Source organism: Chelonoidis abingdonii, chromosome 8, assembly GCF_003597395.2.
Source record: "Chelonoidis abingdonii isolate Lonesome George chromosome 8, CheloAbing_2.0, whole genome shotgun sequence".
Lineage (NCBI taxonomy): Eukaryota > Metazoa > Chordata > Testudines > Testudinidae > Chelonoidis > Chelonoidis abingdonii.
The window spans coordinates 104,821,450-104,836,894 of record NC_133776.1 but is presented as its reverse complement, the minus strand read 5'-3'; the positions used below and the strand labels follow the sequence as shown (position 1 = coordinate 104,836,894).

General features: G+C 44.7%; 1 protein-coding gene across 1 annotated transcript in view; it reads left to right on the top strand.

The window, feature by feature from the left end:
• Nucleotides 1-531: 531 nt before the first annotated feature.
• Nucleotides 532-15,445, top strand: part of HTR2C (5-hydroxytryptamine receptor 2C) — a 431,888-nt gene continuing 416,974 nt past the window's right edge. Inside the window, exon 1 of the mRNA XM_075068915.1 lies at nucleotides 532-942. The gene's annotated coding sequence lies outside the window, so the exon portion shown is untranslated. The remainder of the gene's footprint in view (nucleotides 943-15,445) is intronic.

Below are 15,445 nucleotides of genomic sequence, written 5' to 3'. Positions count from 1 at the left end.
TCCCTGCAGTCTGCTCCCCAACGGGACCCATGGGCGATGTGCCTTTAAGGATAGCAGCTGAGCGTCGGAGCCCCCTCCCCCCTGTTAATTGTAATGTTTTTTCTCAGCCATGCTTTTCAGTCACATTCGCAGGCTGAGAGAGGGAGCCGCTCCTGCGCCTGGCTGGGTTTGAATGTGTTGTGCTCACTGGCCTGCAGACAGGCTGAAGGGGACGAGGCTGCTTTTGGCACGGGCATGAGGACAGGATGGGGAGACAGCTAGAGGAGCAGCATCTGTCCAGTAAGTTGAAGCTCCAGGGACCCAAGGAAAGACTTGTCTAGTAGGTAACGTCTGACTCTGCCCGCTGCCCGCACACTGAGATGTGGGGGTGACACGCCAGGGCACAGCAGCCCCACCCCACCCTGTGCATGGGCACTGGCGGGATCTGGGGGCACTGCTGTTCCCAGCCTCTCTGCGGTTGCTCCCTGGTACCCTGAGGAGACAGTGCTGCCTGTGGTGCGGGGCTGCCTGCCTGGCCAGGTAAGAGGCGGCTGCAACTAACTTGAGGCTTGTGCTACTTTGTGGATAATGCCTCCTGCTTCTCCACTCAGGCTCCTCCATCCCCGCCCAGAGGCGTCTAGTGCCACTTGCTGCTCAGTGCCAAAGGGGAAACGTGGCAGCTGCCAGGGCACAGGCCTCCGAAGGGTTAAGAGACTCAGTCCCTGCTCCAAGGGTTGGAGTGAGAATTAGTCTGCAGAGGTACACGTACAGCAGTTCAGCTGCTGCTGCTGCTTCTCCGAGGCTGCTGCTGCTGCAGTTTGGTGTGTGTGAAGAGCAGCTCTGCTTGCAGAAGATGCTCGCTTGGTGTGTCCGAAGCCCTGTGCGTGGCAGTAGAGCCCTGGCAGCGTGAGCTGTCGCTGTCTGAGGGGATTAGTCATCTGCTCACTCCAGCTTCTTAGCAAGGTAGGTGCCATTCCCAGTGTAACGGGCAGTGGTCTTTGCTCAGTGCTGGCAGCCTCCCCCCTGCACAGATGGGGGAGAGGAGAGAGAAGGGTTTGGGGTTGTCGTCTAAACCTGGGAAGGGAGGGCTGGCAGGGCAGGTGAGCAGGGAGAGAGAGCCAGGACACCGAACAGTCGACCTGAGTGATATTTCTCAGTGCTGCAAGCAAAGTGGTTGCACAAAATGAAAGCAAACTTACTGGGGTCTTTGCACCTACCCTTTGGGCTGTTGCTCCTTCCCGGGGTGACCTCTGGGAGGGAGAGGCAAGGTGATGCCTGGGGAGTAGGGCAGGGGGCATGTGCAGGCGCCTTTGCTTTGCTATCCCAGGCCGTGGCGAGGCTGAAGGGGACCGGTGTAGAGAGAGAAGCGCAGAGGCAGGATCAATGTTCTTTTTGTGGAGTAAAAGGAGATGTGGCTTGGCTGCTAGTGCTGCTTTGAGGCTCAGGGCATTCTAGGCTCTCGGGTGTCAGTTTCTTCTCTCCGAAGAAGATAAGCCTATTTTAGGAGGGGCTGCTGGGCACAGGGACTTTTAGTGCCAGCTCTCTGGTCCCCTCTGCTAACTGCTCTCCCACCCGGAACCTGTGCTGAATTTTTGTTGCATTAACACCCCAGAGAGAGAAGCTGCCACTTTCATCACATTTCCTAAGACAGACTTTTTAGAAAGATGCCGTCTTGGAAAGTGTCCAATGAAGTCAGTGACAACTGGTGCCATTCCTCCTTTCTCACTCGCTGCTGATGCGCTTTAGGTTTGTCCAGAGGCACAAATGAGGGGTTTAGTCTTCAAGGATTCAGCTAAATGGGAAGACTTCTGGCTGAGTTTTCGAGTAAGTTCTCCTCCAAAAAAGCTGGGCTTAAGGATCTGATCATGTGGGGAGGCAAGTTCCTATGACTGACCCATGTGCCCTTGTTAATTAGCCTCTGAACATGCAAACACAGACTGTGACAGGGAAAATTGGTCATGCATGTACAGGACACGATATCTGGGTTTTAAGCATGGATTGGAGATGGAAGTAGGCAGTGTATGGATTATGTACTCCAAGCACACAGGGAGAATCCTGCAGGTTGCTGGCACTGCAGTTATCTTTCGATAAGCAAAAGAACAGTGCCATCGGTGAGTAATGTTTTCAGCATGTTTAATGTGGCAGAGTAAGTGTTTTTCCTAACAGTACCCTTAAGGAACACGAGCAGAAGTCTGACCTTCACAGCAATCTTTTTATGTGCTTTTGTGTGATTAGTTGTGGCTTCCTGACAGGAATGACTTCTTGCTTAAACAGTTCAGTCAGATCGCGTCTTGCTTCCTGAACTTCCCCAGCATCAGTGCGCAGGGCTTGACTAAGTACTTGTGTACCTGCTAGGGAAGGCTAGGAAGAGCTCGTTAGTGATACTAGGAGCAAATTCTGCCCCTGCAAATGCAGGGAACGAATACGGTTCTTCTGTGTGGGAGTGGAACAAGATGTAGGGAGCCCATGCAGAGGGCATGTACCCCAGAACTCTGCTCTGCAAGGTTTCTCTGCTCTTTGTAGCACAGGGTTGGGGGGAGCTTTAGGGTCTGGAGTGGAGGATCAGGAGTGGGAAGGTGGATCTGCTGCTGTGTGAATCCATCAGCTGTTGGAGGAGTGATGCAGGAGCTGTGAGCAATGCTGCAGTGATGGCTATGGAGCAGCAACTCTGGTGGTTTGTGGCTTGGGAGGGGAGTTTCCCAGTTACTCAAACAACGTGCTTGGGATGGGATTTGTCCCATAGCCAGCGTGTGTTTATCTGACAGAGGGCCTGATTCTCCTCTCGTTGATGCTGGTGTAATTCAGGAGTAACTGTACTGACAGCAGTGTATATACCAGAGTTACAGCGATGTAAAACAGGTGTAAATGAGACCAGACGCTAGACTGGTTTCTAAAACATCACCTGCAAAATGTGATGAGCATTGAGTAATCAAATGACCCATTGTAATTGGGTGCAGACAACACTGGAAACATTCTATGGTAGTCGTCACATTTACTGCTTGTCACACATAGACAGAATGGCAATTAGAGCTGGTTGAATTCTCAAAATGTTCCCCACAAACTTGCTTTTGAAACTCTAAATGAATTTGGTTCAACTGGCAGCTTTTCTGTGTTACTTGGTGCCAGTATGCTAGTGAGTGTGTTTACTGCTGAGAATGTTTGTCAAAATAGCCAGGTTTTAAGCACATGTTGGAGAATTGTCACAAGCAGTGAATTTTGAATTTTCCAGTGTGAATATTTGCACTGCAATCCTGATTCTATGTGCTATGCTCATCCAATCAGGGAACAGAAACTAGCCATTTGATCTAGAGGTCATACCTAAAATAGGTTGCTTTTCAAGTGCCAAGTACTTGCACCAAACTTCTCATGCGTGGTCTATAGACCAAGAATTATCTGCAGAAATCACTCGGCAAATCATGTATTGAATAATGAATAAATCACAATCTGTTAAACAGATAATTAACAAATGCCAAAAGATTAATTTAATCTGTCAAAAAAATGCTATGGAATATTCCCCTGGCTCCCCTGGTGAAATAAGCAGAAGATGATAATTATGTGATTGCAGTGTTTCAAAGGCAGCTGAATTCTGATTTGAATGTTCTGCTACACCAGCCACAGGTGACTGGAAGCTGCTGAACCAAAGATAAAATATACCTTTCTGGTGATAGGTGAGATGTCTTTGAATGAGTGTAATAGTGCAATTGCAATATATCCGGCTTTGTGCAGTTTGTAAAATGTGCACACACTAGGTGATAGTCAGACTCCTCTTAGTGATAGAGAATTTATGTGTGTTATGCAAGGTTTTCCCATTTTACTGCATTCCCAGGATGATTGGAGATACTGTTCTTGTTAGACAAAAAATGGAATCTGATGTTAGAGGTGAATTCAAAGAGCAATTTCCACTTAATATATATAGGCACAAATAGGAGGAAAGCTGCTTAAAGATTACTTTAATGATGAATCGTTATAGGGCTCTCACTGGCTTGAAAAGCAATAAAAGTCAAAATGAAGTGGTAGGATTTAGTCAGCTGGAAAATATCTAGAAAAGCTCTTGTATTATAGACACAAGACTTACACCACAGCAAAACAAAACTATTGAGAGGTACAAGAGTATCATCAAGTGGCCCTTAACCTCAAAGATACAATGGCAGCTGCTCTCTGTCATTTCTTGCTCCAGAAGGTTATTGCCTCGGTTTTTTAGTAGTTCTTAGTTTAAAGAAAACAATCAGTCGATACCAACAGACATGTCTCCTCTTTCAGCTGCAAGTACTGTGTCGTGTTCCTTTCCCCCTGCATGCTTTCATTTTTATTACTAATTTTAATTAAGTGCTATGCTTTCCCAAAATCAGATGATTTTGAACTATCATTCCAAACACACAGATGATGCTAGCTATATAACTGGGAATCATTAACTGTTCACGAACCCATAGCTTTGCTGTAAAGCTGCAGTGGCATGAGTCCATGGATCATGCTGCCTTTCTTCGGATGACATGGATTGTAATGGGTTTACTTTTGCTTAATGAAGGATGAATAGAAATGTCAGCTGTTGGGTCCCATGTTCTGTCCCCAAGTCAACACACACTAGACAAATGACATTGTCTTTCATGTCAGTTAAGTCCAATCTTCTCTTTATAAATATTGTCTCAAAGCTATAGTTTCTGTACAGAGGATAAATGGGAAGTGTAGCAGAGAGAAGCTATTGTGCATTGACATCACCAGGTATTTGTTATTCATGTAGTGTGAATGGAATGGATTTAGAATGTATTTTATTTTATCATCTAAAATGTTTCTACTTGAGGGCTACGGTTTGAGATTTCAGGCTGCGTTAACGGGCATTGCACTTACTTGTCTAGCCTGGTATCAAACTAACATTTCCATCAGCACTTGACTCTCTCGGGGAACGTCACAGGTATTACAGGTTTTGGTAACCCAGTTCCTGCAGGACAATTTGTTAGAGCTCTTAGGTGGCTGAATAATTATTTTGGGCTCTGCCTCAGGCAATGAAGCCTCAGCTGGTGTACCACCTCCATCAGTGCTGTCATGAGAACCCGACTGCCTGTTCCATGGCAGTGACATCTGAAAGCACGGCCCTTTTGATTGTATATCTCATTACATGGTACTGAAGGGCAGAAGGTACTTTGCAGCTAAGGCTGTTCATTAGGCCATGACCCTGCAACAAGCTGAGTGCCTCTTGGGTGGGGCTGGGAATTCAGGGGACTCAGCACCTCGCAGGATCAGGCCCTTTGAGTTAAACGCTCTTTCAAATCTTGAATTACATAATTAATTGATAGCATAAAATGTAGCATTGCAGTCTGCGATGCCTATTCCCACCCTACCATCAAACAGCAGGCATACTTCCAATTTTGGATCCTGGTATTGTTGTAACTATTGTATGCAATTACATGAATAAACATCATAAATATGAACATTCTTTGTCAAAAGTTAGTAAAATCTTCCTAGTTTACAATTCTTTTATGCTGAAATGGAGTTAGGTATCCCTTGCCACCCTGGAGATAAAGTTGAATAAATACAATATTTGCTTTAGTGACATTCACAGATCTCCCGTTCTCATCCTGCTTTTTATTCTGTATCTACTTGCTCATGTGAAAAATGCAAATTTTCCAAAGCAAGAAACAGTAATAAAATCAGTGTTTCATGTAACAAACTATCTCCTGTACTATTCTACCTACTAGGGACTCCGCTGGCAGTCTTCACTCAGGCAAATTTCTCATTGAATTCAGAGATTATTTTGTTATTTTTGCACATGGGAGGGCTTCAGCATTTGGCCAGTGATGTCCCTCTTTGTCTTTCTGCAGCAGGTATAGCACAGAATTTTGTTAACGCACCGTAAGTTCTAAACAGGCATTTATCGTCGTAACTTGATAATAGCTGCTGGTTGCTAAAGAGTTACAGAAAGTTACATAAAATGCTGAGTTAGAGTTGTTTGGATAATTAATATACAGCACTTGTCCTTAAAAGTGATCATTTGCCAACAGTTAACATGCAACTCTTATCCAAGGTACCATAGTTTTATTAGTTCTAATGGGGCCAGTGGAGGTCTCATTCATAAACTGCAGCTCTGTAGTTCCAGTTTTGTTTCAGTATGAATCCTGTTAAGAAGACGCTTTAATCTGTTAGTTTTTATGGTGCCCAGTGTGGCAATAAAAGCATGGTGGAGTCCTGGAACACACACACAAACATCTGTGCCAAAGAGGATTCTGGCCATAATGATCTGTCTTTTATCCATAACCTTCCAGACTTTTCTAAGAGTGGGTTCAAGTGTAAACACTAAAGTGAATCCATACATCTGGATAAGTGTCAGGCGTACAATAAATATTGTGATGACTTTATTCAAAGATTTTAAAGATGGAAGGGACCATTATGATCGTCTAGTCTGACCTCCTGCTTACCATGGGTCTCAGAACTTCACCCATGTGATTCTTGCACGTCTCTTAGGAGAACATCCAATCTTCATGTAAAGACTCCAAATGACACTGACTCTACTCCCTCACTCGGGAAGTTGTTTCAGTGCTCAGTTTTTCACAGTTTAAAAAAAAGTATTTATTTTTCCAATTTGCATTTGTCTAGCTTCAACCTTCAGTCGTTGGCTCTTGTTCTGCCTTTGTCTGCTAGATTAAAGTGCTCTCTGCTCTCAGAAACCTTCAGATGAAGTACTTATAGACTATAATCAAGTCACCTCTAAACTGTCTCTTTGTGCAACTAAATAGACTGAGCTCCCTTTTTTTTTTATCTCACAGTAAGACATATTTTCCATAAGAACATAAGAGCGACCATACTGGGTCAGACTAAAGATCCGTCTAGCCCAGTATCCTGTCTTCAGACAGTGGCCAATGCCAGGTGCCCCAGAGGGAATGCACAGAATGGATAATCATCAAGTGATCCATCCCCTGTCACCCATTCCCAGCTTCTGGCTTCCAGACCTCGAATCATTCTTGCAGTTCTTTTGTGGACCCTCTCTGGTTTGTTTTTAACTTCCTTTTTGATGTGTGGACATCAAAACTAGAATCAGTATCTCCAATAATCATCTCACTAATGCCATATACTGAAGTTATGTCACTTCACTATTTTCCTGCAATATTTCATCTGTTTGTATGTCCCAGGATAGCATTTGCTGTCTTAGCGACAGCAGCGCTCTGGGTGCTCATGTTCAGTTGGTTATCTGCAATGACCACATAGTCCTTTTCAAAGTCATCGCTTTCCAGGATATGGGTCCACCATGCTGTAAGGATGACCTTCATTCGTTGTTTCCAGATACATGGTCTTGCATTTGGCTTGGTTAAATGCATCTTGTTTGATTGTGCTCGGCTTACCAAGTGGTTCAGATCACTCTGTATCAATGAACCTGTCCTTGCTTATGTTACCACCTTGACCAGTACTGAATAGCATTGGACTGAGAATTCATCCCCATAAACCCCATCTACTGATGAGTCCTCATTAACAATTACCTTGTACTATCTATCAGTTAGTTTCTGAACCATTTGATATGCACCATAGTAATTGTGCCTAGTGCTAATTTTTAATCTGCCTATTGTGCAGTACCTAGGTCATCCTGCTTGCCCTTTGTCAGGATTGGTATGACGTTGGCTTTCTTCCAGTCTTGCTTTCAACAGCACAGTCTTTAATGGTAAGCAGTGTGTGTGTGTGTGTGTGTGTGTGTATAGAACATATAGATCCCGCTTTCTATCCACCATGCAGACTCACACACAACTCCCTCCCCTTCCATGCAGCCAATCATGAGATCCAGCACCTGAAGCACCCTTCTTCTTGGAGTGCTGATGCCCATGTGTATTTCACTGTGAGTATGCATGCATGCCCGATGCTCGGAGTTGGAGAATTCTTGCAAGCAGTCCACTGGTCTGCGCTGTTGCTCTGCCTATCTGAGGAGATAAAGGGTGAAATGGCCCAACTCCTTTCCAGTTCTTCCACCACCACATGGCTAAGGTCAAAACCTCCAGTGTCCAGAGCTTGGTCTTCCTTTTTCTCCCTGCACTGCCACCTCCACCCCCAGGTTCCCTGTTCCAGGTACTGGAGTATGCCCAGGACTCCAGGCTTCAAAGTCAGTGCTTCTTGCCCATGCTCCTTCTCTGTCAGCAACAACTATCAGTGTGGCCTGTACAGTCTCAGGGAAGGTGCCACCTGTTTCCCAATCATACCCGTGAGGGGCAGGAACTTAGCCTAAGAGGCATCGAATGGAGAAGGCCATGAGGCCACAGCTGAACCCAGGCCAGGAGCCCCCCCGTACACATCGGCCTCACTCAGGAAGGAGTGTGCCTCCTGCTGTGAGGTCTGACTTAGAAACATGGGACTCTGCTCCCACAGATCCCCCACTGGGGTCTTGTCGAGAGGGCAGGGAGCCTTCTCATAAACATGAGAGCAAATGCTCCTCTAAGTCCACTTCAGAGAAGTTGTATCAACCCTGCCTAAGTCGTGTAAGTCTTTCTGCTCAGCCCCTGGGAATTAAAATGTCCGAAGTCTCAGGGTCATGACAAGAAAGCCCACAAATTCAGGGCTTCCTCAGTACCAGACTGTGCTCTGGCGGCAGTGGTGCCTCAGGTAACAACTAAACCTAAGCTCAGGGAACCGATGGCATCAACAAAAGGCAACCATTGAGAGCCCCTGCCTCCCCCGACTGTGGCACAGACTAACTGCTCCCGCTCTGTCAGTTCAGGTGGACGGAGCCCCTTATGCTCCAGGAAGAGCAGTGTCTTACGTTCCACCTAATCACATCTTTTTCTCTCCTGGATCCCCTAGCTCCATCGCCATCCGGTCCTTCCCTCACAGAGGAGGACAGGTGGTTTTCTCTACTTTGCTGCTGCAACCTCGGCTTGCTTTTCAATGAGTTCTAGGGTCACTTGCAGGACAGTCCCAGCTCCTTTCAAACACTGCAGGAGCCACATGATCATGCCCAAATGAGCCCTCGAGCCTCCACTGCCACAGCATGGAGGGGAAGAGCCATGTGCGGGGTTTTCCCTTGCTGCCTGAGCCTGGCAGTGGGCATCCTGTGGGCTTGCCAAGGGCTGCTCTTACCCTCCTCTGCACTGCTGTGTCTTGAGTGCATGAATCTTCCTAATGGATTTCCCAGTATTGATGGAAGAATGCTTGGTGCTGTGCTGTCCTAGCGCCTGCTGAGACCAGCATCAGACTTCTGTGTGAGTCATTCTGCTAGTGGATTTGCCCATGACCAGGGCTAGAGAGGACGTGTTCCATGCTCACTTGACATTTAAAAAGGAGCTCCCAGGTCAATGTGGGCCACTGAGATCCGTGTGACAAAATCCTGGTCCTACAGGTCCCATGCACCTTGGAAGCTGTGTTTCTTGGTGCTGATAGTCAAAAGTCCACATACTGTTAGCTGCCTCACAGCACAACAGCAGGGCGATTTTTCTCTTATTTTGCAATTTCTTAAGCAAAGTGGGAGACTATTTTTGTAATAATCAGTAACCCATGTAACTGGGGTTAACGCACTCTGTCAGTTGCTCTAGCCTTTGTATTTAGTCATTGTAACACAATTGTGCTAATATCTATGTATCATTGAGTAATAACAAGTCAAATCCTAACAGAGTATAAATAGAACCAGCAGAATCCAGAGAATGTAAATATGTCATGCTCCATCATCCTTGGTAAAAGCAGACTGCAATTTCAATCTCTAAAGCAGAAGAAAAAGATACACAAAGAAGGTGGAATTAGAACTTCAGTTTATTTTATGGGGACTGATCCCAAGGCCACTGACTCATGGACTTTGTTGTCAGCCCCATAGGGCCTAACTTTTCCAAGTGTTTAGATGCCTAAACATGCAGAGAGGTGCCCCGTGGGATGTGCAGCAGCACCTGAGCAGGCAAGGCCCCTCGCTCTCGTTGACTTCAGGGGAAGTTCGGCAGCTCATCTACTTAGATGCTTTTGACAATCCCATTAGGTACCTGTCTGCATCTTTAGGTGCCTAAATACCTTGGAAAACCTGGCCCATAGTGCTTAATGTGACGGGCACTTTAGACAGGTCCGTATCCTGATCAGCTTACAATCTTGGGAATGCATTCTGCACACATTCAGTCACTGCTCTGCTGTTGCCTCCACAGAGCCCTAGTCAGGCCACTGGGGCTCAACACAGGAGTAACCCTACGTGTGTAAATGTGTGCAGGATTGCACACTAGGCTGGGATTCAGCACGTCACACGATGGGTTACAACAGAGGGGGAAGTCACAGAGCTCCAGGAAGAGGGAGCTGTTTGGGTTTGTTCCAGAGCCATAACAAGGAATTTTTGTGCCCGAGGGAAGAGTCGGCTCTAGGCTTTTTGGCGGCAATTCAGCAGTGGGTCCCTGAGTCTCTGTCGGAGGACCAGCCACGGCCGCTTCATTCATTCTTCAGCAGCAAGTCCCTGAGCCCCTCTCGGAGAGAAGGACCCGCCACCGAATTGCTGCCGATGAATGAATGAAGCGGCAGCAGCAATTTGGCCGCAGAGCCTTCCGTCCAACAGGGACTCACCGCCGAATTGCCTCCGAAGAAGAGGCGATGATAGAGCTGCTGCCGAAGCACCGCCGATCACGGTAGAGCTGCACCCCTCTGCTTTGCGCATCCGAAGCAAGTGCCTCACTTATCTCACCCTTGTTACGACTCTGGTTTGTTCCCTATGCAGCTTCATGGTTCTGGTTGGGTTTATTTTATTTCTCTCAAATATGGAGACAGAGAGCAAATCAATGAGGCCAATCACCCAACCATGTGAAGAGGTCAGAACTGGGGGACGAAAGTATAAAAACGGAATGAAAATTCATTCAAAGACTAAATTAAAACAGTAGCCGTCAGCGGGACTGTCTTCCATCAGGGCAATAGATCAAATAGGTGCCGGCTGCTATGTAAATCCAAGGCCTGAACAGTTTAATTAGGGAAGTGTGTTGCTGACTTTGGCCCTTTAACTCAACACTTTACATCTCTTTTCCATTTGGGTCTCTCTCTCTTACCAGCACTCCCCCAATTAAGCCTGAATTTAAATAATCAACCACACTGAAGGCAGCGAGATTTATTCCCTGGTGATGGTCAGATTTGCTGATAAAACATTGGAGGGGAAGAATTTTTAATTGAGTACTTCTATGCAACCTCATCTGTCTTCATGATAGAGAGTTTTTTGTTTTGATTTGGACTTTTTACATCAGGAAAAGTTTTGGAGAAGTCCTTGAAACTTTTATCTCAAGAATAAAGCACAAAAGGATAATGGTAAATACGTCAACACTAATGCTACTAAAGTAATAGAAATTAAAGATGTCAAAACCTAGTGGGGCTCAATTCATCTCTATTGGGGCTCTTTCCATTCACTACAATGGGAGCATGATCAGACATTATTCATAGCCCACTGAAGTCAGTAGGGGTCTTTCCAATGATTTGAATGAGGCTCTAAGGAGTCTGCCGTGTTAGCTAGTACAGGATTTTCCCCTGGTGGTATGTACTTCATCTTGATTACACTGGTCTACAATTTTTGAGAAGTCGTCTGCTTCAGAGATAGAATGGGTATTTATTATGTATTTTGATGTGCTGAATTCAAATATGACAATTAAAACAACTGATTGGCTACTGTTTCTAAGTTATTTAAGTTTTTACATTTTATGTCTATGTATATTGTGTAGATAGTAGAGTTTTAATCATAAATTGTAAACCTAGGTCTTTTCATGTGTTTATGGTTGCTTTACATGATAATATTTCACCTGTCCTGTTTATGTAACACTTTAAAAATCAGCAAAAGGGTTATATAAATAAAATTTATTATGAAACAAAAGGCAAAAAACTATTATGTACATAGTTTAGTCCTATTCAGTGTCTACTCGGCGCTTCTTGGCTTGTCTCTTGTATTCATTAAATGGAGCATCTCTTGTCACTGTCCAGCAATAGTCTGCAAGCATTGATGGGCTCCATTTGCCCTGATAGCGTTTCTCCATTGTTGCAATGTCCTGGTGAAATCGCTCGCCGTGCTCATCGCTCACTGCTCCGCAGTTCGGTGGAAAAAAATCTAGATGAGAGTGCAAAAAATGTATCTTTAGTGACATGTTGCAACCAAGGCTTTTGTATGCCTTGAGGAGGTTTTCCACCAACAACCTGTAGTTGTCTGCCTTGTTGTTTCCGAGAAAATTTATTGCCACTAACTGGAAGGCTTTCCATGCCGTCTTTTCCTTGCCACGCAGTGCATGGTCAAATGCATCATCTTGAAGAAGTTCACGAATCTGAGGACCAACAAAGACACCTTCCTTTATCTTAGCTTCACTTAACCTTGGAAATTTTCCACGGAGGTACTTGAAAGCTGCTTGTGTTTTGTCAATGGCCATGACAAAGTTCTTCATCAGACCCAGCTTGATGTGTAAGGGTGGTAACAAAATCTTCCTTGATTCAACAAGTGGTGGATGCTGAACACTTTTCCTCCCAGGCTCCAATGACTGTCGGAGTGGCCAATCTTTCTTGATGTAGTGGGAATCTCTTGCACGACTATCCCATTCGCAGAGAAAACAGCAGTACTTTGTGTATCCAGTCTGCAGACCAAGCAAGAGAGCAACAACCTTCAAATCGCCACAAAGCTGCCACTGATGTTGGTCATAGTTTATGCACCTCAAAAGTTGTTTCATGTTGTCATAGGTTTCCTTCATATGGACTGCATGACCAACTGGAATTGATGGCAAAACATTGCCATTATGCAGCAAAACAGCTTTAAGACTCGTCTTCGATGAATCAATGAACAGTCTCCACTCATCTGGATCGTGAACGATGTTGAGGGCTGCCATCACACCATCGATGTTGTTGCAGGCTACAAGATCACCTTCCATGAAGAAGAATGGGACAAGATCCTTTTGATGGTCACGGAACATGGAAACCCTAACATCACCTGCCAGGAGATTCCACTGCTGTAGTCTGGAGCCCAACAGCTAGACTAGAGCCAATCAACAATTTTAAGCATCATTTTCATTCTCAGTGACCCAGAATTAGTAAAGTTTGACTACATTTATTTCAGAAGCATTTTGGCTGTAGAGCAGTGTTACAAAAGCAACCTGGCTTAGAAGAGATGTGAATACAGCTATTAACCCCCCATCCCAATATATATCAAATGGAAGAAAGGAGAAGGTGGTAGTAATTAATATAAAACAAAAGCTAGGAATTGTAGGAAATTGATAAAGGATGCTAATGGATGCAGGGAGAAATCTGTGGGCAACAGAGTTAAGAACAAAAAGAAGGATTTTTTAAAAAGTATATTAGTAACAAAAAGAATCTTACCCATGATACTGGTGCATTACTAGATGGAAATGGTAGACTGATCAATAGTAATTCTTAAAAGGCAAAAGTGTTCAATAAATATTTCTGTTCTGAATTTGAGAAATACAGATGATGTCATCATATCATATGATGATGAAACAGTTTCCATTACAAAATAAGTAACTCGGGATGTTAAACAGCAGCTACTAAAGTTTAGTAGCATGGGGGAGCGGCCAGTAAAGAAGAGGACGTGTCGCTGATTGACAGAGGGTGATCTGGATCCCTTGGTAAAATAGGTGCAAGAAAACAATATGAGTTTTAATACAGTCAAATGTAAAGTTACATCTCTAGGGACAAAGAATGCAGGCCATACCTACGGGGTGGGGAACTGTATCCTGGGAAGCAGGGACTCTGAAAGAGACTTATTTGTCATGGTGTGTGATGGACATGAGCTCCCAGTGTGACACTATGGCCAAAAGGGCTAACTGATCCTTGGATGCATAAACAGTGGACTTTTGAGCGGGTGTGGAGAGGTTTATTACCTCTGTATTTGGTATGGGTGCAACTGCTCCTAGAATTCTGCGTCCAGTTCTGGTGTCTGCAATGAAAGAAGAATGGTGATAAATTGGAGAGTGTTCAGAAAGAGCCATGAGAACGGGTCAGGAAGTTGAAATGTTGAAAACTAAAGGGTAGGCAAATAGTTTCCCTCCCAGCTCCAGCTCAGGTTTAATCTCAGCACGTTTCATCTGAGGTTTTAGTGCCTCTGCCTGGTGGTGTTGAGGATAAATACTGTTGTGTGAGGAAATCATATCAGACAGTCCCTTGCTGGGATTCTAACCTTCTGTCATGTATAACAAACCTTGGTTAAGAGAGAATTAAGGTTGCAGTAACAAAACAAGAATGGCCTTAAATAAGAATGGCCAGATGGGGTCAGACCAAAGGTCCATCTAGCCCAGTATCCTGTCTTTCAATAGCGGCCAGTGCCAGGTGCCCCAGAGGGAATGAACAGAACAGGGAATCATCAAGTGACCCATCCCCTGTCGCCCATTCCCAGCTTCTGGCAAACGGAGGCTAGGGACCCATCCCTGCCTATCCTGGCTAATAGTCATTGATGGACATGTACTCCATGAACTTATCTAATTCTTTTTTGAACCCTGTTAGTCTTGGCCTTCACAACATCCTCTGGCAAGGAGTTCCACAGGTTGACTGTGCGTTGTGTGAAGAAATACTTCGTTTTGTTTGTTGTAAACCTACTGCTTATTAATTAAATTGGGTGACCCCTAGCTCTTGTGTTATGAGAAGGAGTAAATAACACTTCCTTATTTACTTTCTCCACACCAGTCATGATTTTATAGACCTGAATCAGATCCCCCCATTAGTCTCCTCTTTTCCAAACTGAAAAGTCCCCATCTTATTAATCTCTCCTCATTACGGAAGTAGTTCCATACCCCTAATCATTTTTGTTGCCCTTTTCTGAACCTTTTCCAATTCCAATAGATCTTTTGTGAGACAGAGAACTACATCTGCATGCAGTATTCAAGATGTGGGCATAAGGTTGATATATATAGAGGCAATATGATATTTTCTGTCTTATTATTTGTCCCTTTCTTAATGATGCCCAACACTCTTTCGCTTTTTTGATTGCTGCTGCACATTGAGTGGATATTTGCAGAGCACTATCCACAATGACTCCAAGATCTCTTTCTTGAGTGGTAACAGCTAATTTAGACCCTTCTGCTTTGCATACCCTTCCTCGGCATGGGATTTCCAAAACCAGGGCTCAACTGTCAGAAGACCAGGAAATGCTAAGCTAATGTGTCCCTGCACATGACAATAAGAGCCCAAGTGTATATTTTTCAAGATATTAACAGTTGTGATGTTGATTAGAGCATAGAATTGTAATGAAACAGGATTCCTCCATTGACTGAAAACATCTGGCAGTGGGAATACTGGGTGAGGTCCCTTTTTTCAACCCAAGAATCAGTACTTTTCCAAGACAAGGTGAAGTGTTTTAGTCTGTGTTGAATCCTGAAAATAACAGACCCCATTAACTGGAGATTTAAGCTGCTTTTTGCTGACTGCTGCTGGCTGTAGTTTTTATGATCATTCTCTTTTTAGATCTTTAATTTGTATTGTACAATTTATGTTGATTTAGCTGGTGCCTGAGTCTGCTTGAGAAGGTTGGCTCACCTCAGGCTGCTGATTTAAATTTTTCCAAGTCTTTCAG